The following is a 22,347-nucleotide window of genomic DNA, read 5'->3' on the forward strand; positions in this document are numbered from 1 at the left end:
TCACCCTATACCCAGGGCAGATGAGCTAATAGATACACTGGCATCTGCCAAGTATCTAAGCACTTTTGATTTGACTGCAGGGTATTGGCAGATCAAAATGTCAGAAGATGCTAAACCTAAAACTGCATTTTCTACCATTGGAGGACATTACCAGTTTACTGTAATGCCTTTTGGTTTGAAAAATGCACCTGCCACTTTTCAGAGGTTGGTGAACACAGTCCTGCAAGGGCTGGAAGCTTTCAGTGCAGCATATTTGGATGATATAGCTGTCTTTAGCTCCAGCTGGGATGATCACCTGGTCCACCTTTGGAAAGTTTTGGAGGCCCTGCAAAAGGCAGGCCTCACTATCAAGGCTTCAAAGTGCCAGATAGGGCAGGGTAAGGTGGTTTATCTGGGACACCTTGTTGGTGGGGAACAGATTGCACCACTTCAGGGGAAAATCCAAACTATTATTGATTGGATTCCCCCTACCACTCAGACTCAGGTGAGAGCCTTCCTAGGCCTCACTGGGTATTACAGGAGGTTCATTAAGAACTATGGCTCCATTGCAGCCCCTCTTAATGACCTCACATCCAAGAAAATGCCTAAAAAGGTATTATGGACAGCAAACTGTCAGAAAGCTTTTGAGGAGCTGAAGCAGGCCATGTGCTCTGCACCTGTCCTGAAAAGCCCTTGTTACTCTAAAAAATTCTATGTCCAAACTGATGCATCTGAATTAGGAGTAGGGGCAGTCCTATCACAACTTAATTCTGAGGGCCAGGATCAACCTGTTGCTTTTATTAGTAGAAGGTTGACCCCTAGAGAAAAGCGTTGGTCTGCCATTGAGAGGGAGGCCTTTGCTGTGGTCTGGGCTCTGAAGAAGTTGAGGCCATACCTGTTTGGCACTCACTTCATTGTTCAGACAGACCACAAACCTCTACTTTGGCTAAAACAAATGAAAGGTGAAAATCCTAAATTGTTGAGGTGGTCCATATCCCTACAGGGAATGGACTATACAGTGGAACATAGACCTGGGAGTAGCCACTCCAATGCAGATGGACTCTCCAGATATTTCCACTTAGACAATGAAGACTCATCAGGTAATGGCTAGTCTTATTGTCCTTCGTTTGGGGGGGGGTTGTGTAGGAAAGTACCATCTTGCCTGGCATGTTACCCCCATTTTTCACTGTATATATGTTGTTTTAGTTGTATGTGTCACTGGGACCCTGGTAACCCAGGGCCCCAGTGCTCATAAGTGTGCCTGTATGTGTTACCTGTGTAGTGACTAACTGTCTCACTGAGGCTCTGCTAATCAGAACCTCAGTGGTTATGCTCTCTCATTGCTTTCCAAATTGTCACTGACAGGCTAGTGACCATTTTTACCAATTTACATTGGCTTACTGGAACACCCTTATAATCCCCTAGTATATGGTACTGAGGTACCCAGGGTATTGGGGTTCCAGGAGATCCCTATGGGCTGCAGCATTTCTTTTGCCACCCATAGGGAGCTCTGACAATTCTTACACAGGCCTGCCACTGCAGCCTGAGTGAAATAACGTCCACGTTATTTCACAGCCATTTTACACTGCACTTAAGTAACTTATAAGTCACCTATATGTCTAACCTTTACCTGGTAAAGGTTAGGTGCAAAGTTACTTAGTGTGAGGGCACCCTGGCACTAGCCAAGGTGCCCCCACATTGTTCAGAGCCAATTCACTGAACTTTGTGAGTGCGGGGACACCATTACACGCGTGCACTACATATAGGTCACTACCTATATGTAGCTTCACCATGGTAACTCCGAATATGGCCATGTAACATGTCTATGATCATGGAATTGCCCCCTCTATGCCATCCTGGCATTGTTGGTACAATTCCATGATCCCAGTGGTCTGTAGCACAGACCCTGGTACTGCCAGACTGCCCTTCCTGGGGTTTCTCTGCAGCTGCTGCTGCTGCCAACCCCTCAGACAGGCATCTGCCCTCCTGGGGTCCAGCCAGGCCTGGCCCAGGATGGCAGAACAAAGAACTTCCTCTGAGAGAGGGTGTGACACCCTCTCCCTTTGGAAAATGGTGTGAAGGCAGGGGAGGAGTAGCCTCCCCCAGCCTCTGGAAATGCTTTGTTGGGCACAGAGGTGCCCAATTCTGCATAAGCCAGTCTACACCGGTTCAGGGACCCCTTAGCCCCTGCTCTGGCGCGAAACTGGACAAAGGAAAGGGGAGTGACCACTCCCCTGACCTGCACCTCCCCTGGGAGGTGTCCAGAGCTCCTCCAGTGTGCTCCAGACCTCTGCCATCTTGGAAACAGAGGTGCTGCTGGCACACTGGACTGCTCTGAGTGGCCAGTGCCACCAGGTGACGTCAGAGACTCCTTGTGATAGGCTCCTTCAGGTGTTAGTAGCCTTTCCTCTCTCCTAGGTAGCCAAACCCTCTTTTCTGGCTATTTAGGGTCTCTGTCTCTGGGGAAACTTTAGATAACGAATGCATGAGCTCAGCCGAGTTCCTCTGCATCTCCCTCTTCACCTTCTGATAAGGAATCGACCGCTGACCGCGCTGGAAGCCTGCAAACCTGCAACATAGTAGCAAAGACGACTACTGCAACTCTGTAACGCTGATCCTGCCGCCTTCTCGACTGTTTTCCTGCTTGTGCATGCTGTGGGGGTAGCCTGCCTCCTCTCTGCACCAGAAGCTCCGAAGAAATCTCCCGTGGGTCGACGGAATCGTCCCCCTGCAACCGCAGGCACCAAAAAGCTGCATCTCCGGTCCCTTGGGTCTCCTCTCAGCACGACGAGCGAGGTCCCTCGAATCCAGCGACACCGTCCAAGTGACCCCCACAGTCCAGTGACTCTTCAGCCCAAGTTTGGTGGAGGTAAGTCCTTGCCTCACCTCGCTGGGCTGCATTGCTGGGAACCGCGACTTTGCAAGCTTCTCCGGCCCCTGTGCACTTCCGGCGGAAATCCTTCGTGCACAGCCAAGCCTGGGTCCACGGCACTCTAACCTGCATTGCACGACTTTCTAAGTTGGTCTCCGGCGACGTGGGACTCCTTTGTGCAACTTCGGCGAGCACCGTTTCACGCATCCTCGTAGTGCCTGTTTCTGGCACTTCTCCGGGTGCTACCTGCTTCAGTGAGGGCTCTTTGTCTTGCTCGACGTCCCCTCTCTCTGCAGGTCCAATTTGCGACCTCCTGGTCCCTCCTGGGCCCCAGCAGCGTCCAAAAACGCCAAACGCACGATTTGCGTGTAGCAAGGCTTGTTGGCGTCCATCCGGCGGGAAAACACTTCTGCACGACTCTCCAAGGCGTGGGGGATCCATCCTCCAAAGGAGAAGTCTCTAGCCCTTGTCGTTCCTGCAGTATTCACAGTTCTTCAGCCTAGTAAGAGCTTCTTTGCACCAACCGCTGGCATTTCTTGGGCATCTGCCCATCTCCGAGCTGCTTGTGACTTTTGGACTTGGTCCCCTTGTTCCACAGGTACCCTCAGACAGGAATCCATCGTTGTTGCATTGCTGATTTGTGTTTTCCTTGCATTCTCCCTCTAACACGACTAGTTTGTCCTTAGGGGAACTTTGGTGCACTTTGCACTCACTTTTCAGGGTCTTGGGGTGGGTTATTTTGCTAACTCTCACTATTTTCTAATAGTCCCAGCGACCCTCTACAAGGTCACATAGGTTTGGGGTCCATTCGTGGTTCGCATTCCACTTCTGGAGTATATGGTTTGTGTTGCCCCTATCCCTATGTTTCCCCATTGCATCCTATTGTAACTATACATTGTTTGCACTGTTTTCTAAGACTATACTGCATATTTTTGCTATTGTGTATATATATCTTGTGTATATTTCCTATCCTCTCACTGAGGGTACACTCTAAGATACTTTGGCATATTGTCATAAAAATAAAGTACCTTTATTTTTTGTATAACTGTGTATTGTGTTTTCTTATGATATTGTGCATATGACACTAAGTGGTACTGTAGTAGCTTCACACGTCTCCTAGTTCAGCCTAAGCTGCTCTGCTAAGCTACCATTATCTATCAGCCTAAGCTGCTAGACACCCTATACACTAATAAGGGATAACTGGGCCTGGTGCAAGGTGCAAGTACCCCTTGGTACTCACTACAAGCCAGTCCAGCCTCCTACACCATGTGACTGGGGAAAGGGCCCCTGCCTTTACCTCACAGAGTTGGAGAGACTGGTGGATGGGGTCCTACCCCAGTAAGGACTGCTGTATGGGCCTCCAGACCAACAAGTGAGTACACTCTGGGCATGATGCATGTGGCATGAATGCATGGAGTTGTGTGTCTGAAGGTCTCGTGTAAGGGGGGTGGGTGGATGTCCTCTTTGCGGTGTACATGTTATATGCTGGGCTATGTGTGTGCAAATGGTGATGGAAACGGGTATGGTAGCCATTTGTGTTACTGGCTGGACTGTTTGTCTAATGGTGTTCTCCTGTCTGTATTGCCTCTGCAGGTCAGCGCCCATCAAATGAAGGGAATATGGCATGCCATCGCCAAGGTCGTGTGGACCCTGGTGGTCTATGGCAGGCGAAGCACCCACTGTCAGAAACGGTGGGAGGACCTGAGACACTGGGCACGGAAGACCATGGAGGCCCAGATGGGGATGGCCTCCCAAAGAGGAAGGGGTGCCCGTCCGCCCCTGACCCCCATGATGGCCCGCATACTGGCGGTGGCCTACTTGAGCTGGATAGGCGCTTGAGGGCAGCACAGCAGCCGCAAGGGGGTGAGTACAGTGGCCGTCATTGAAGCTCACAGCTGGAGGGGTGGTATCCGGGTGATGGTTGGGTGTCAGTGGGTGTCCCTAGGCCAAGCCAGATATAGCAGCGTAGGTCTTCTGGTGGCTAAGGGTCTGAAGGGGAAATACTGCTTACTTAGCTTGTTAGTATTCACTACTGGTCAGGGCTGCGCAGGTCCAAGGTGTGCTGCATTTGGCGGTGTGTACCCCACCTCATTCCTTTTTGAGTAGCCATTTCACTGGGAGTGCAATACATAGTGCGTAGGCCTGTTACCTGTGTGTGAGAGTGCTGTGTATGCCAATGGTGGTGTTGGTGCAGTCATTGACCCAGTGTATCCTTTGTCTCTCCCCCCCCCTTTCTTGTTTTGTCATCCTGTCCTTCTGTGCATTAGCATCATCTGGCGGAGGAGCAGAGGCACCGGCGGCAGCAGGAGCTGTATCTCACTGGAACCTGGAGGCAGAGTCCACCGACGCTGCGGGCACCAGTGGAACGGAGTGCGAGGGGAGCACCACGGCGGAGAATGAAGGGGATAACACAGACTCTGATACCTTCTCCGATGGGAGCTCCCCCAGCTGCAGGTATAGCTGCCACCCCACAAACCAGCACCGTCCTCCCAGTAGCACCTCAGCTAGTTGCCTGTGCCCACTAACCCAGGAGGGTGGGCGGCATCTTCACCCCAGGCACATCAGGCCCTGCCACAGTGAACCCTGCTGCCCTGAGTGAGGAGGCTATTGACCTCCTGCGATCCATCTCTGTAGGGCAAACAACCATTGTGAATGCCATCCAGGGGCTAGAAGCCAACCCATCCCAAGCACACAGCCAGACGAGCATGTACACCCAAGAGTGTCACAGGCAAACACAAGCACCACAATTCATCCAACAGGCACTCACACAAACACCATTCATTTGCAGATACAACAACATCCACTATTTCCACTGTCTCCCCCTCCTCCTCCTCCACCTCCCACCCAGTTACGTCCACACTCACACCTGCATGCACTACATTAATATCCACTACCAGCATCATCACCACACCAGGCAGAACACACACCTCACTGGCAGACACCTCCACAACATCCATGCACATGTCCCCTGTGTCCTCTCCCACCGTGCAAGAAAAGAGCAACACCAGGGCACTCCTTGACAGAAATAATCAGTCCATGTAAATAAAGTTGCAGAAGAAGTTAAAATCCTCTGGAATAATGATCCAAAGAGACTTAGGTGGTCATTCCAACCCTGGCGGTCGGTGTGAAAGCGGCGGCTAAACCGCCAACAGGCTGGCGGTAAAAAAAATGGAATTCCGACCCTGGCGGAAGCCGCCAACAGAGACCGCCACATCAACACACCGCCTGCCACGGTGGTACAAACAAACAGCGCGGCGGTCACCACCAACAGACAGGCGTGAGTCAATGTACCGCCCACCCTATCACAACCTACCAATCCGCCACCTTTTCCGGGGCGGTAGCCCCGCCGATAAAAACACGGCGGAAACAGCCATTTCGAATGGAAAACGTTCACCTCCATACACCCCACGAGGAATCCGGATAGCATGGAACCCCAACTCCACATCCTCCCAGCGATAGTCTTCCTGCTCCTCTACCAGGAGCACGAACGCCGGCGCAGAAGACAACGGTGAGTACTGCACCTACGACACAGGGGAGGGGGAAGGCAAAAAATTACGGGGACACACATACGCAACACACCCACCCCCACCCTCACCCACTACAACACACACATCAATGCATAGCAACACATCAGAGTGACACCCCCAAACCCCCCGGAAGAAAGCAAATACAAAAGGAAATTATTCTAAACATAGGAATATATTGTATTACTGGCTTAAAAATATATATACACATCAAAAACTCTTATATACATAAATGTACAAGTCAGAGCATTGTAGCAGGCATTGTCCGTGGACCACTGGGCCCAAATCACATGGGCAAAGCCCACACAGGATACCTGACTCCAACAGAGAGAACACTGCAGGGGCATCAGATAGCAAAACTACAGGCACCTCAGGGGGAAGGGAAGGGGGGCACCTCAGCCAGATGAGTGCACGACACCAGATCCACGAGGGGCCTCCATGGCCACTGTTCAATCCTGGGGAGTGCAAAGCCACAGTCTCACAAGTCCAGACAGTGGGTGGGCTGCCCACTGCTCAATCCTGGGGAGTGCAAAGCCACAGTCTCTCAAGTCTCTACAGTGGGTGGACTGCCCACTGTACCATCCTGGGGAGTGCAAAGCCACAGTCTCTCAAGTCTCTACAGTGGGTGGATTGCCCACTGTATCATCCTGGGGAGTGCAAAGCCAGTGTCTCTCAAGTCTCTACAGTGGGTGGGCTGCCCACTGTACCATCCAGGGGAGTGCAAAGCCACAGTCTCTCAAGTCTCTACAGTGGGTGGATTGCCCACTGTACCATCCTGGGGAGTGCAAAGCCACAGTCTCTCAAGTCTCTACAGTGGGTGGTTTGCCCACTGTACCATCCTGGGGAGTGCAAAGCCACAGTCTCACAAGTGGATAACAGTCTCCACTGGTTCTGGAGGGGGACTGGTGCCCAGAGTGCTTCGTGCAGCCCTGCCCGACACAGATGCGGCCCAGCCACTGCCACTAATGGGCCAACGGTGCTTGAGACGGCGGTGCCCAGTTCAGCGGTGCTTGAGACGGCGGTGCCCAGTTCAGCGGTGCTTGAGACGGCGGTGCCCAGTTCAGCGGTGCTTGAGACGGCGGTGCCCAGTTCAGCGGTGCTTGAGACGGCGGTGCCCAGTTTAGCGGTGCTTGAGATGAAGGGCCCAGTGCAGCGGAGCTTGAGATGAAGGGCCAGTTCAGCGGTGCTTGAGACGGCGGTGCCCAGTTCAGCGGTGCTTGAGATGGCGGTGCCCAGTTCAGCAGTGCTTGAGATGAAGGGCCCAGTTCAGCAGTGCTTGAGATGAAGGGCCCAGTTCAGCAGTGCTTGAGACGGCGGTGCCCAGTTCAGCGGAGCTTGAGACGGCGGTCCCCAGTTCAGCGGTGCTTGAGATGAAGGGCCCAGTGCAGCGGAGCTTGAGATGAAGGGCCCAGTTCAGCGGTGCTTGAGACGGCGGTGCCCAGTTCAGCGTTGCTTGAGACTGCGGTGCCCAGTTCAGCGGTGCTTGAGATGAAGGGCCCAGTGAAGTGGAGCTTGAGATGAAGGGCCCAGTTCAGCGGTGCTTGAGACGGCGGTGCCCAGTTCAGCGGTGCTTGAGATGAAGGGCCCAGTTCAGCGGTGCTTGAGACGGCGGTGCCCAGTTCAGCGGTGCTTGAGACGGCGGTGCCCAGTGCAGCGGAGCTTGAGATGAAGGGCCCAGTGCAGCGGAGCTTGAGATGAAGGGCCCAGTTCAGCGGTGCTTGAGATGAAGGGCCCAGTGCAGCGGTGCTTGAGATGAAGGGCCCAGTGCAGCGGAGCTTGAGATGAAGGGCCCAGTTCAGCGGTGCTTGAGACGGCGGTGCCCAGTTCAGCGGTGCTTGAGACGGCGGTGGCCAGTTCAGCGGTGCTTGAGATGAAGGGCCCAGTGCAGCGGTGCTTGAGATGAAGGGCCCAGTTCAGCGGTGCTTGAGACGGCGGTGCCCAGTTCAGCGGTGCCCAGTTCAGCGGTGCTTGAGACGGTGGTGCCCAGTTCAGCGGTGCTTAAGATGAAGGGCCCAGTGCAGCGGAGCTTGAGATGAAGGGCCCAGTTCAGCGGTGCTTGAGACGGCGGTGCCAGTTCAGCAGTGCTTTTGATGAAGGGCCCAGTTCAGCGGTGCTTGAGATGAAGGGCCCAGTGCAGCGGTGCTTAGGATGAAGTGCCCAGTTCAGCGGATCCGGCCATGGCATGGAGGTCATTTGCCACCTGTCCTGTGGCTGGCGGGGACCTCCTGGGCTGCAGTATCGGGCCTGTTGGTGTCCTCCTGCCCACCTGGGATGGGGCTGGCGGGGCCCTCCTGGCCAGCTGGGCTGATGGCGGTGTTGTCGGGCGTGCTGCCCTTCCCAGCCTTCCCTGATCGCCTGTGGCCCTTCTCCACCTTGGGCGGTGTGCCAGCTGGCTCCACACTTCCTGCCGGAGCCATGGTAGGGGTTTTAGTCCCTGGTGTTTTCACCCTCTCGGACCGGCCACTGCCTATCTTCGGATGTTTCTCCGGGGGTGGGCTGCCCGTGCCTTGGCTCCGTACTGAACTGGCTGCCCTGGAGGGTGGGGGACTCCACAGTCCATGGCAGACTGTCATGACAGGGCCCGGTTTTGTCGTGGCTGAGGTGCTGACTGTTGTCCTATGACATGGACGGGGTGGGGGAGTCGGTGGAAAGAGGTTAAATTTGGACAGGAAAAGCTTTTTAGGAGCAGTGGGACGGGTAGGTGTAGTGGGTATGGGAGTGCAAGAAGAGGCTGTGGTTGTAGGAGTTTTAAGTCTGGTGTCTTTGGGTGCAGGTGCTTGGGCTGGAGGCTGTCGTGAGGTGGATGACTGTTGGGTGGGTGGCTGCCTGCGTTTGTGTATCTTGGATGAGGGGGTCACAGACACACTGGGAGAGGACACAGGGGACGTGTAAATGGTAGTGGGGGTGGTGACTGCACGTGTGCGGGGGTTCTGGTGTATGTGCTGGTGATGGACGTAGTGGCTGAAGATGTTGTGCATGCAGGTGTGAGTGGAGACGTGACAGGGAGGGAGGAGGGAGACGAGGAGGGGGGGGACACAGTGGAGGCAGTGGGTGTTGGTATGTCTGTATGTGGATGTTGCTTGTGTGAATGCCTGTGTGATGTGTGGTGCTTATGTCTGGCTGAGCTTCCCTTGGGTGTTGAGGTGTGTGCAGGCTGGTCTGATGGTGTGTCTGGGATAGGCAGAGGTACAGGTGATAGGGTATGGGTGGAGGAAGTTGGAGGGGGGAGGCTAGAGACAGGGACAATGGCTGCCATCAGTGCTGAGGCCAGAGTGTTGAACGATCGCTGAAGGGCAGCCTGACCAGAATGAATGCCCTCCAGGTATGCATTACTCTGGTGCACCTCTCTTTCGACACCCTGGATGGCATTCAAAATGGTAGACTGCCCAACAGTGAGCGTCCTCAGGAGGTCAATGACCTCCTCACTGAGGGCAGCAGGGGTGACTGGGGCAGGGCCTGAGGTGCCTGGGGCGAAGGAGATGCCCACCTTCCTGGGTGAGCGGGCACGGGGCAAACGCTGAGGGGCTGCTGTGAGGGCGGTGCTGGTGCGGTGGGTGGCGGCTGTACCTGTTGTTGCGGGGGGCACAGATGTTGCCGCCACCACAAGGGAGCTCCCTTCAGAGGACGAGTCCATGTCACTGATATCTGCCCGAGTCCCCGCTGTGGAGCTCCCCTCGCCCTCTGTCCCACTGGTGAATTCGGAGTCCGTTGCATGGCCCTCCATGGCCATGTGGGTTGCAGCTCCCTCGTGCTCCGATGCCACTTCTCCTCCGCCTGATGATGCTAATGCACACATGAACAGGAAGACCACAAAAAAGGGGGTGGGAGAAAAATAAAGACATGTTGAGTGCATGCATGGGTGACACCGTTGGCGGACAGGACAGACACAGAAGTCCCCTGCACTACGCTGCACACTTGGGGTCCACTACCCAATCCGTGGGACATGGCCTACAAGCGTATGGACGACATCTGCACATATAGATGACACAGGGCCATGAATAGCTGTTCTTCGCACCCTACTGAGGTGGGGGGCGGGGGCACAGGGCCATGCCTTATGGAGGGGCCTAGCCTACAGAAATCGCCCTGGCCTAGGGATACCCACAGCCCTCCTCCCCCACCCAGACACCTCCACTGCGCGCAAAGTCAGCAGAATGAGAGTGTACTCACCCCCTTGTGTCTGCTGTGATGTCCTCACGCGCCCATCCAAATCGGGGTAGGCCACCGGCAGGATCCGGGACATCAGGGGGGTCAAAGTCCGACTGGCACCCCTCCCACGTTGGGAGGCCATCCCCAGCTGAGCCTCCGCCGTCTTCCTGCTCCAGCGTCGGATGTCCTCCCATCTCTTCCGGCAGTGGGTGCCCCGTCTGTGGTGGACCCCCAGGGTCCGGACGTCCTTGGCGATGGCACGCCAAATATCGATCTTCTGGCGGGCGCTGACCTATGTGACATGTACAGGGAGAGAAAAATAGTCATCACCTTCTGCATGCTTAATGTGAGTGGCCCCCCATCCCTACCCTTGCCATGTGGCACATGCTCTCATCCGTTGTTTGATGCATGCCTCAATCGCTCCCCTCCCCACCATCTTTCATCCACCCCACTCAACACAGGCATTGCCCTCAAAGCATGGTCCCAGTGTACTTACCTGATGGTCTGGAGGACCGTAGAGTAGCGCATACTGGGGGAGGACCCCATCCACAAGTTTCTCCAACTCCTGAGCAGTAAAGGCAGGGGCCCTTTCCCCAGTCGCATGAGCCATTGTCTCTTCCAGACCGAGGTCACAGCAGCACTTACAGTGTAGGTCCTCTCCTGTCGAAGATCAGGTATCGAGTGATTAAGCAGATAGAAAATGGCGGTCACGCCCGCGGCGGTGCGTACTGCGACCGCCGGCGCACATCGTCATTGGCTCCTGAGACCCATAGGGTTCAATGTTAACCAATGCTGCTTTGCGCCGCGGTCTTCGACCGCCTACTGCCACGGTGTGCCACGCCAGCGCATTTACCTCACATCCCATTGTCGCACTTCACAGGTCAGGCAGCCGCCATTTCAGGGGCCCACATGGCTTACTTTCTACTGCGTCACACATACCTAGGCCTTGCATCAACACTCATACAACCCATTCAATGCATTGGGAATCGTGTTATGTGCAAGCTGTGGTCACGTACCTGTGGGTTGATTGACTCTGTGCTCGCTGTTGTCCTTCATAGGCACCGTCCGCTGGGACATGCGAGGAGATGGAGGAATCTTCCCGTGTACAGACCGCTGGTGGACCTGTCGACAATGGAGGAAAGACATGTCATACTGACATACAGGCTTGACCGAGCCACTATTCATGAACTGTGTGCCCAGCTGGAGCCAGACCTGATGTCACCAATCCGCCAACTCACAGGGATCCCCCCTCTAGTGCAGGTTCTGTCATTACTCCATTTCTTTGCAAGTGGGTCATTTCAAATAACAGTGGCCATAGCATCAGGGATGTCTCAGCCTATGTTTTCCAAGGTGTTGTCCAGAGTGTTGTCTGCCCTGCTGAAACACATGCGGAGCTACATCGTTTTCCCTGAGGTGGGGGATTTGCCTACAGTGAAGGGCGATTTCTATGCCCTTGGACATATCCCTAACATCATAGGTGCCATTGATGGGACACATGTTGCTTTGGTCCCCAACAGCAGGAGTGAACAGGTGTACAGGAACAGGAAGAGTTATCATTCAATGAATGTACAGATGGTGTGTTTGGCTGACCAGTACATCTCCCATGTTAATGGCAAGTTCCCTGGGTCAGTGCACGACGCGTACATCATGCGGAATAGCAGCATCCCTTACGTGATGGGTCAACTCCAGAGGCACCGTGTGTGGCTAATTGGTGACTCTGGTTACCCCAACCTGTCATGGCTACTGACCCCAGTGAGGAATCCCAGGACAAGGGCAGAGGAATGGTACAATGAGGCCCATGGGCGAACTTGGAGGGTGATCGAGCGAACCTTCGGCCTCCTGAAGGCCAGGTTCCGCCTCCTCCATATGACAGGTGGGTCCATATTCTACTCACCAAAGAAGGTGTGCCAGATCATCGTGGCCTGCTGTATGCTTCACAACCTGGCTTTGCGATGCCAGGTGCCTTTTCTGCAGGAGGATGGTCCAGATGGTGGTGTTGTTGCAGCTGTGGAGCCTGTGGAGAGTGAAGACGAGGAAGCCGAAGAGGACGACATAGACAACAGGAACACAGTAATACAGCAGTATTTTCAATGACACACAGGTAAGATTCCACACCGGCATATTACATTTACTTAAACACTACTACCTCTCTACTGTCTGACCTTTTCCCCCAGTGTATGGTAACTGAGTTGTGACTTTCTCTTCCGATTTCAGAGATGTGGGCCCCACTGCGTGACATCTGCTTTGTTTCCCCATGGACTACAGCTGTGTGACAGTGGTATGTTGGCATCACAATGTAAATAAGCATTTTGGCAAGGTAATGTCTAATACATTTGTACAAAATCACAGCCAGACTCCTGAATGTTTTGTGCAATAACTGTGTTTATTTCAGTGCTCTATATTGGTGGGTGGTTGCATATCGGTGAGGGGTGATGGTGGAGGAATGTCCATGGCAGAGTCCTGACTATTAGTATCACAGGTCCTTTGTCCAAATGCCTGTGGAAAGTGGAGCAGGGGCAGTTTAAGGATGGACAGGGTGACAATGTGGGACAGTGGGATGACAATCAGGGAGGTATCCTTTCCTGGCGGGGGTCTTGGCATCTTACTCTGTCTTCTTCCTGGATCTCAGGGCCCGCTTACGGGGTGGTTCTCCTTCTGCAGGGGGTGGGGTGCTGGTGGCCTGTTGGTCCTGTGGCGGGGCCTCCTGTCCACTAGCGCAGGCAGAGGTGGTAGGCAGTTCTTGGTCCATGCTAGTGTGAGGGGCCCTTTGTGGTGCCACAGTGTCCCGCAATGTGGTGACTACCTGATTCAGAGCCCCTACGATGGTGCCCAGGGCGGAACTGATGTTTCGTAGTTCCTCCCTGAACCCCATATACTGTTCCTCCTGCAGGAGCTGGATCTCCTGAAACCTGCCCAGGACCGTCGCCATCGTCTCCTGGGAATGATGGTAGGCTCCCATGATGGAGGAGAGGGCCTCGTGGAGAGTGGGTTCCCTGGGCCTGTCCCCCCCCTGTCGCACAGCAGCCCTCCCAGTTCCCCTGTTTCCCTGGGCCTCTGTCCCCTGGACAGTGTGCCCACTACCACTGCCCCCAGGTCCCTGTTGTTGTTGGGGTGGTGGGTTAGCCTGGGTGCCCTGTAGTGGTGGACACACCGCTGATTGACGTGTCCTGGGGACAGAGGGATGGGCCCGCTGGGTGGGTGCTGTGCTGGTGTTACCAGAGGGGGGAAGGTCTGCTGTGGCCTGTGGCTGTCTGAGGGGAACCGACTGTCCCGAGGTCCCCGATGGGCCGGGCTGGTCATCTAGATCCAGGTCGACAGAGGTGCTGTCATCACTGTGGGCCTCTTCTGGGGGTGGAGTGGACATTTGTGGACCCTCCTGCGCAGTGACGTGGCGTTCGGGTCCTGCAGGGGTATAAAGGTATGGTTATTGCATCTGTGTGTGCCATAGCGTGCAATGGGTGGGTGCCAGTGTACCCCAGTGCTGGCATTCCCGTGTGGGGGCTTTTGTGTCGGTGGTTTGGGGGGGGGATGGGTATGTGCAGTGGGCATGCTTTGGTGATTGGTGTCCATGCTTTGTGGTCACATGCAGGGCTTGGGGTTGGGATGGGTGGGTTGTGATGGTGAGACATTTGCAAGGAGTAGGTGTGATGGGGGTGAGGGTGGGGGTATGAGTTGGCATGTTGGTGGGGTGGGGGGGATGAAGTAGTGAAGATAAGACTTACCAGAGTCCATTCCTCCACCTACTCCTGCGAGGCCCTCAGGATGCAGGATCGCCAAGACCTGCTCCTCCCATGTTGTAAATTCTGGGGGAGGAGGTCGGGGTCCGCCGCCAGTCCGCTGCACCGCGATGTTGTGCCTGGATACCATTGAACGCACCTTCCCCCGTAGGTCGTTCCACCGCTTCCTGATGTCGTCCCTATTTCTTGGGTGCTGTCCCACAGCGTTGACCCTATTGACTATTCTGCTCCATAGCTCCATCTTCCTGGCAATGGTGGTGTGCTGCACCTGTGTCCCGAAGAGCTGTGGCTCTACCCGTACATTTTCCTCCACCATGACCCTGAGTTCATCCTCAGAAAACCTGGGGTGTCTTTGCGGTGCCATGGGGTGGTGTGGGTGATGTGTGGGGTGGATTGTGTGGTGCTAAGTGTGGTGATGTGTATTGGTGTGTTGTGTGAAGTGCGTGGTAATATTGCTGGGTGAAAGTAAAATGCGCGTCTGGGTGCTCGGATCTCTTTTCTCTGTGCGTGTTCCCGATTCTGTTGGAGTGGAGGTTTGTGGGTGATGTGGGTGTGTGTTTTATATTGTAATGGGTGTGTGGAAGTGGTGTTTGTATGTGTATCAGGTGTGTGTATTTGGAATTGTCCAATTTGGCGGTGTTTTGTATGTGTGTGTGTATTTTGAGCGCGGTGGTGTGTACCGCCAATGGAATACCGCGGTTGAAAGACCGCCGCGTGGATACGTGTGTCGTGATGGTGTGGGCGTATTTCTGTTGGCGTGACGGTAGAGGTTTGGTCATCGCCAGTTTCTCGCTGGCCTTTGGTGTGGCGGACTTTTGTGGATGTCTGTATTTTGGCGGTTTGCCTGTTGTGGGTCAGAATGACCGTGGCGGTTTACCGCGGCCGCGGCGGTGTGTTGGCGGTCTTCTGCACGGCGGTAAGCGCCTTTTACCGCCAAGGTTGGAATGACCCCCTTAGTGTCCATGTATCAAAGATGAATATAAGAGAAAACAGAAACCAGCCAACACGCGTTTCGTCCTATAGGACTTTTTCAAGGCTGAAACAGAACAGATGGACATTGTTTTACACATACTGACGCTACCAGCCGGTAGGTACAATCACAGAGGTGTAGCTGAAAATATACTTGAATTATTCAAATTAAAATTACAAGGCATAATACAAAATAACACAAACACTTTTTATAGTGCATTCACCCTTAACAACAGAGAACAACCCAATTAGTGAGTAATAACACCAACTTCAGACCTTGTATAAAATTAGTGGATGGATAGAGAAAGTAAGAACTCATAACATTATGAGTGAAAAAATGGTAAAAAAGGGCACTCCGTGAAGAAGGAGAAAGTAAATGAAAAGAATGACGAAATAAGAGTCCCCGGTGTGCTCCCCACGTATAATACAACAATTAAAATAAGATTGGAAACCATGTGGGACAAAGAGTTTACCTCGAACGATGCAGTTTTTAACAAAATAATTGTATGGGAGATGCTTCTGTCAGATCTCAAGGAGAATACCTATAACTGAAGGACGAACAACAATATAGAAATGAATAGCAAACTAGAAAACAATAGTTGTAAAGAACAGAGACGGAAAAGAGATCAAAGAACAATATTTTGAAATGTCAGGCATAAACACACCTACCCGGATAAAGGAGAGATCCAATATGCTGGTCCGTAGTATTAATGGAAATAGTATAGTTTCCCAAATAAAAGGAAACTTAAAGAGCATGCATCCATAATGCAAACAACAAGTCACATGGAGGTCTAAACTGGACCAAAGCCTGAAAGGAATCGATAGAAGTAGAATATAAGAACAGTGACAAAGACCCCAGATCACAAAAACCTACCAGGAGGAAGTGAAAAAATACCAAAAAAACAAATCCTAAACGAGCAGCCTTCTCTTAAGTATACGAAGGACTTACTGCTTGTAATTAAATGAATAGAGCCACTAACCCAACCTATTAGACCTAAGTCGCCAGATGAAAAAACGTAAATAGGAATAATACTAATACAAACCACCCTCGCCCCCGAACGGCAAAGTGAAAAGGAAGTGACTGATATGGGAGCTGGCCTTGTTAAATAACTAAGATGATACCACAAATATATAGATATATCGGCATATTGCATAAATATAGCATTATAATACATCGGTCAAACCCATAGCTCACTTCGTGTAACTGCCACATCATGGCATGTAGAAAACCTCCTGTATCTAGAAACATAACAATGAAAAGAAGCAAGTGCTAACTGTTATGTCCGGCCCTGGAGTGTACCAGGAGCCCTGACGAGGGGTGACTCGCACCGATATGGTGATGAGAGCAGGGACCCTCTGTTGGTGGATCAAATGGTAGGGTCCTGACGTCAGGGCTCAGAGGAAATAAAGAGAGCCGGGCAGTTTGGCGCCGGCAGGTTGAAACTATGAGCACGGTGTACGGGTGAATTATTTGCTGCGCGAACGCTGCTCCCAATCGCACCGCTGGTGTCCCAGGCCGGTGGTACAAAGTAAACGTGCACTGTTTACAGGGCACATAACACTAACCACGTGGACCAAAACGAGTGTCCTCCAATACCTCCTCTCCAAATAGTATAGAGAGGCATGCAGCTCTAAAATAAAATAAAATAAAACCCATACCTGTGTGAGTGAGAGTCCCGCAATCATGGACTGGAAGCTAGGAAAAAAACGGAACACGCGCAGCGCATGATAACGCTGCCGTGTAATGTGAAGGAGTAACTGTGGGAGAAACGGCGTCTAAATGCGCCTGCTCCGAAATAGAAGAGGGACTAAACCATACCAAAACAAGTGAACTCTACATCATGTAAACGTAGAGAGAAAGGACGAGCACAAAACGGGCGCCATATTGCGAGTAGTAACAGTAGCATACCGGGGAAAGGAATAAGATATGCAAAACACAGCACGTAGATAGTCAAAATTAAATAAATAACATGGAGACGCGAGTGAAGGTTAGTCACGCCCATAAGTCAAGTTCTAGAAAATACAAGACGTACCAGAGAAAGCCCATAAAGCAAATCAAAGAAAATCATAAGATGTGGCATGTGGAGACCAAAGAGCTGACAAACAAGGTTACTATGTATTGACTCTCGATGACGAATCAAGTACATCACATACAAGTACTGTCCACATAGTGTACATGGATATATATATGGATACTATTCTAATTGAACTATCCTAAAATACATATGTGGTATACTGTACGGTAAAGAAAACATCCTATGTAAATAATGCAAACAGGAATGATATCATTATTTACATGCACAGACATAATAACGCGTGATCAGTGATATAATATTGGTAAACAGTAAATGAAAGCGATGTAGCGAAGAATAAGAAGGGTCTGGAGAGAACATACTACATATTGATATGATAGAAGGAGACTATCTAAATGGCGACATTGTGATGTTCTCTTTTGAAAAATACACTGTAACCCCCAATTGGCTGTCAGTATATAAAAATAAGCACTGAGGAAAATAACAGTGGTAGACACACAATGGTTAAGGAGGCAGGAAGGAAGGTTTTGCAATCATGCGAAATTAGAGGAATACATGGAGATCTTTTTGGATGTTGAGACCCCGTTCTACTGCACGCAGTTTAATGATCCACCTGCTCTCTAGGCATCTCAGGGCGAAGATATGATTACCTCCTCGTAGTGTTCTGTTCAAGGAGTTGATCCCATGTACAGAAATGTCCATGGCTTCTCTTTGTCCATGTGCCTCATTGTAATGGGTGGCAAAGGGATAGTTGATGTTCGACGTTCGAATAGCTCTCAAATGTTCTTGAATTCTTTCTTTCAATGGTCGGATGGTGCTTCCATCATAGATAAGGCCACATGTACATACAATACAATACACCACATAACTTGTGTTTCAATTGATGAAATGTTTAAGTTGGTGTGTGACCTGAGTATTATACTGGAATTTAACTGTCTTGTCTTTAATATACCCACAGATATTACAATGGCCACATTTCTACGTGCCTGGTGGTAGTTTGGGCAACCAAGTGTCCCTACTTGCTGGTGGCATAAAACTGTGGCATAAATGATCACGTAGGGTAGTATCCCTCTTGTGGATGATACTCGGGTTTACAGTAATACCCTTTTTCAATGTCTCGTCCATTAAAAGCAAAGACCAATGTTTACGTACAGTTTTATATACTTGGGAGCTCAGTGCATTGTGTTTAGTAACTAAAGATATGTGTTCATGTGAGTTACGTTTCTTAGAGTTGGTTAGTAAATTGGGGCATTTAGTTTTCAAGATTTTACTACACGCTTTCTTGAGGACCTGTGGATGATAGCCCCTATGTCTGAAGCGGATTTCCATGTTACGCAATTCATCTCGGAACACCTGATCCTCACTACAGTTACGACGTATCCTAGTGCTCTCTCCATAAGGAACAGCATTGATTTGTGGCCTAGGGTTTGAGCTGGTGGCATGTAGAACAGCATTACACGCTGTTGGTTTCCTAAACAGTTTGGTGCAAATTTTATCATGCTTGATATATATGGTGAGGTCCAAAAAGTTGATGGACGATTGACTAGCCTCATGGGTGAATTTGATGTTGAAGATGTTATTGTTTAAATGTTCTGTGAAGAGTGTGAGTGCATTCGCATCACCTGCCCAGAACACTAAAATATCATCAATGTACCTGCCCCAATATAATATGTGTTGCGTCAGGGACGGAGGGCATATACGTCAAACATGTGTTTTTTCTAGGTAGCCCATATATAGATTGGCATAAGAAGGAGCCTGTCCCCCTCCTAAAGTACACAAACGCAACACTCAGACTCCCAATAGCCATCAACATCACTACAGCATACAGCCCATGCACCTGCACCCAAATCCAGCAGACAAACACCTCCAACAACCACTCCCTTATCCTCCAGTCCCTCTTCCCGCCGCAATGTCCCTAAACATCTTTTCCTTTCCCAGATTGACCTCTTCCTACCCCTTTCCCCCCATCCTGTACATATGGGCAGGGTAGCAAGGACCCACCCAATCACCTCAGCCAAACAGTCCACTGGTCCAGTGGTAGCAGCACCTACTCGTGGTGGAAAGGACTCCAGGCCAACAATACTAAAGGGGAAGGTGCCTGCACCAGCCACAAAGAAGGGGAAGGAGCCTGCACCAGCCACAAAGAAGGGGAAGGAGCCTGAACCAGCCACAAAGAAGGGGAAGGAGCCTGCACCAGTCACAAAGAAGGGGAAGGACCCTGCACCATCCACAAAGAAGGGAAAGGAGCCTGCACCAGCAGCTGTCACAGAGCCCCCACTGCCAGCAGTGGTTGTGCAGGCATCAGAGAGTGCAGGGACTAAGCAGGAGCCTCCCACATCCACCACCACAGTACAGCCATCGGAGGGTGCAGGGGCTGAGCAGGAGCCTCCCACAACCACCACCACAGTGCAGCCATCGGAGGGTGCAGTGGCTGAGCAGGAGCCTCCCACAACCACCACCACAGTGCAGCCATCGGAGGGTGCAGGGGCTGATTAGGAGCCTCCCACATCCACCACCACAGTGCAGCCATCGGAGGGTGCAGGGGCTGAGCAGGAGCCTCCCACAACCACCACCACCACAGTGCAGCCATCACCGCAGGAAGACGCCATATAGTCCAGTCTCCAAGGGCTGCTGTGCGGCCTGCCCTCTCAAGAACCAATGAGGTATTCACCCACTTAAGAGACTGTGGCCTTACACTCCCCAGGACCAAGCACAGGGCATGTAGCCCCCTCCAGAACCAGTGGGCAAGTCACCCACTCGAGAGACTGTGGCCTTGCACTCCCCAGGACCAAGCACAGGGCATGTTGCCCGCTCCACAACCAGTGGGGAAGACACCCACTCAAGAGACTGTGGTCTTGCACTCCCCAGGACAAAGCACAGGGCATGGTGCCCTCTCCAGAACCAGTGGGAAAGACACCCACTTGAGAGACTGTGGTCTTGCACTCCCCAGGACCAAGCACAGGGCATGTTAACCCCTCCAGAACCAGTGGGCTTGTTTCTGCATAAGTCTGAAGTGCCCCCCCCGAGGTGCCTGCCTATATGACAACTGATTCCCCTGCAGTGTTCTCTCCGTATTGGGGCAGGATTCGAATGGGGCCTTGGACTTTGCCCTGTGGCCATGTGGGCCCTGTGAACTATGGACTGGGCAGTGTCCCTTTTTTATGCATGTGTACAGATCTGCTTAATGTGTAAGTCGGATTGCTGAATTTATTTGACTATTTTGCCATATGGTTTGGGTTGCCCCTATGCCTATTCTAGCCTATGGTGATTTTCAATGTTTGCACTATTCTCTGACTGTTTATTTACCTGATTTTGGTTACTACTGTATATTTTGTGTATCATACTTACCTCTAAGAAAGTATAGTCTCTTACATATTTTTGGCCTTGTGTCACTAAAATAAAGTACCTTTATTTTTGGTAACACTGAGTATTGTCTTACTTGTGTATAAGTACTGTGTGACTATAGTGGTATTGCAAGAGCTTTGCATGTCTTCTAGTTCAGCCTTGGCTGCTCTGTTACAGGTTCACTGGGCCAGAGCTCCTTCCTTAAAACTGTTGTGAGGCATTGGCACAGTTGGATACACCCTTAACTACCACTATAAGTCCCTAGTAAGTTTGTACCTATGTGTCTAGGGCATGGGGTATTATGGGTAGGCCACTGAGGGCAGCAGCACTGATTGTGACACCCTCTAGGGCCATGCATCCAGATGAACCCAGCATTGCCAGTGCAGGCTGAGTGTCCTGGTACAAACCTAAAACACAAACTCGACATGGCGCACTGCCTGTGTGCCCTGTCCACCATACACTGCATTTACTATGGATAAGAGACCCCCCTGGCAGGCCTTACAGCCCTACGGCAGGGTGTACCATATTACATATGACAACATAGCTGCATGAGCGATATGCCCCACTGTGCCCTTGCCAAACCTGGGACATAGTAAGCGAGCAGAGCAGCCATTTTAATACATGAGTTTCCCAGCTACATGATGGCCACTCTGAACCCTGAATTGTTTGGTATCAAACAACTCAGAATGATGAATCCATACTTGTGCCAGTTTGGGATTTATCCCTACATGTACCCAGGGGTCACCTTAGATGTGCCCCCTGAAAAAGCTAACTTCCCTGGCATGGTTCTATGCAGCATGCTACCTCCAGACAGCCAATATACAAAACTAGAGGGAGAGCCCTGTCTCTTTGGCTTGTAAAGGAATGCCCTTCTTGGGTGGAGGAGCTAACACCACCTCCCCCAGGAACGTGCACTGCCCTTGCGGTGAGCTTCAAAGGGCTTACAGCCCTTGAAACTCAACCCTCAGACCTGCTTCTAGCAGCAGAATGCCTCCCCCTTTGTAAACCCCTACGTTTGGCCGGAGCAGAGGTGGGAAACTACACAAAGGGTAGGGGGCGGTGGCCCCACCTGGCATGCACCACCCCTAAGATGTTGCCTGTGAGGTGGACACTCTGGCCCATATTTATACTTTTGGACACAAAACTGTGCAAATGCAGTTTTGCGTCAAAAACTATAGTGCCGGCTTGCGTCATTCCAGAGCACCAGCAGGGCGCCAAATTTACGGAATGCCCCAAGCTGGCGCAAAGGGTGGGCTAGCGTAAAAAAATGACATTAGCCGGTTGGGGTGGCGGTATGGGAGAAGGGAGTTTTGCACCAAAAAATGGTGTTAGGCTGGTTAGTGGCAAAAAACATGCCTCTAACCAGCCTAGTGTCATTTTCTGATGCAAAACCATCCATACCACATGACCTCTGTCTTAAAAAAGACAGGAGTCATGCCCACCACCCCAATGGCCAGCACAGAGGCCATTGTCCCTGGGCATGGCCATGGCACCCTGTGCCATGCAGGGGGTCCAAAGTTGGTCCCAAGAGTGCACTTTAATAAAACAAAAAAAATACTTACCTATACTTACCCTGCTTACCTGGGATGTGGTCCCTATGAGAAAGTAGCCTCTTTCTAGCATGGTTACCCCACTTTTTGGGCTGTTTGTCAGTGTGTTTTGACTGTGTCACTGGGATCCTGCTAGTCCCAGTCAGGACCCCATTGCTTATGGTTTGTGCCCTACATGTCAGCCTGTTTCAC

General features: G+C 51.8%; 1 protein-coding gene across 1 annotated transcript in view; it reads right to left on the bottom strand.

Moving 5' to 3' along the window:
• LOC138283048 (C-type lectin domain family 2 member L-like) overlaps positions 1-16,993 on the bottom strand; it is a 733,614-nt gene extending 716,621 nt beyond the window's left edge. The window contains exon 1 of the mRNA XM_069221187.1: positions 16,887-16,993. The gene's annotated coding sequence lies outside the window, so the exon portion shown is untranslated. The remainder of the gene's footprint in view (positions 1-16,886) is intronic.
• Positions 16,994-22,347: the final 5,354 nt, after the last annotated feature.

Source organism: Pleurodeles waltl, chromosome 2_2, assembly GCF_031143425.1.
Source record: "Pleurodeles waltl isolate 20211129_DDA chromosome 2_2, aPleWal1.hap1.20221129, whole genome shotgun sequence".
NCBI classification, from domain to species: domain Eukaryota; kingdom Metazoa; phylum Chordata; class Amphibia; order Caudata; family Salamandridae; genus Pleurodeles; species Pleurodeles waltl.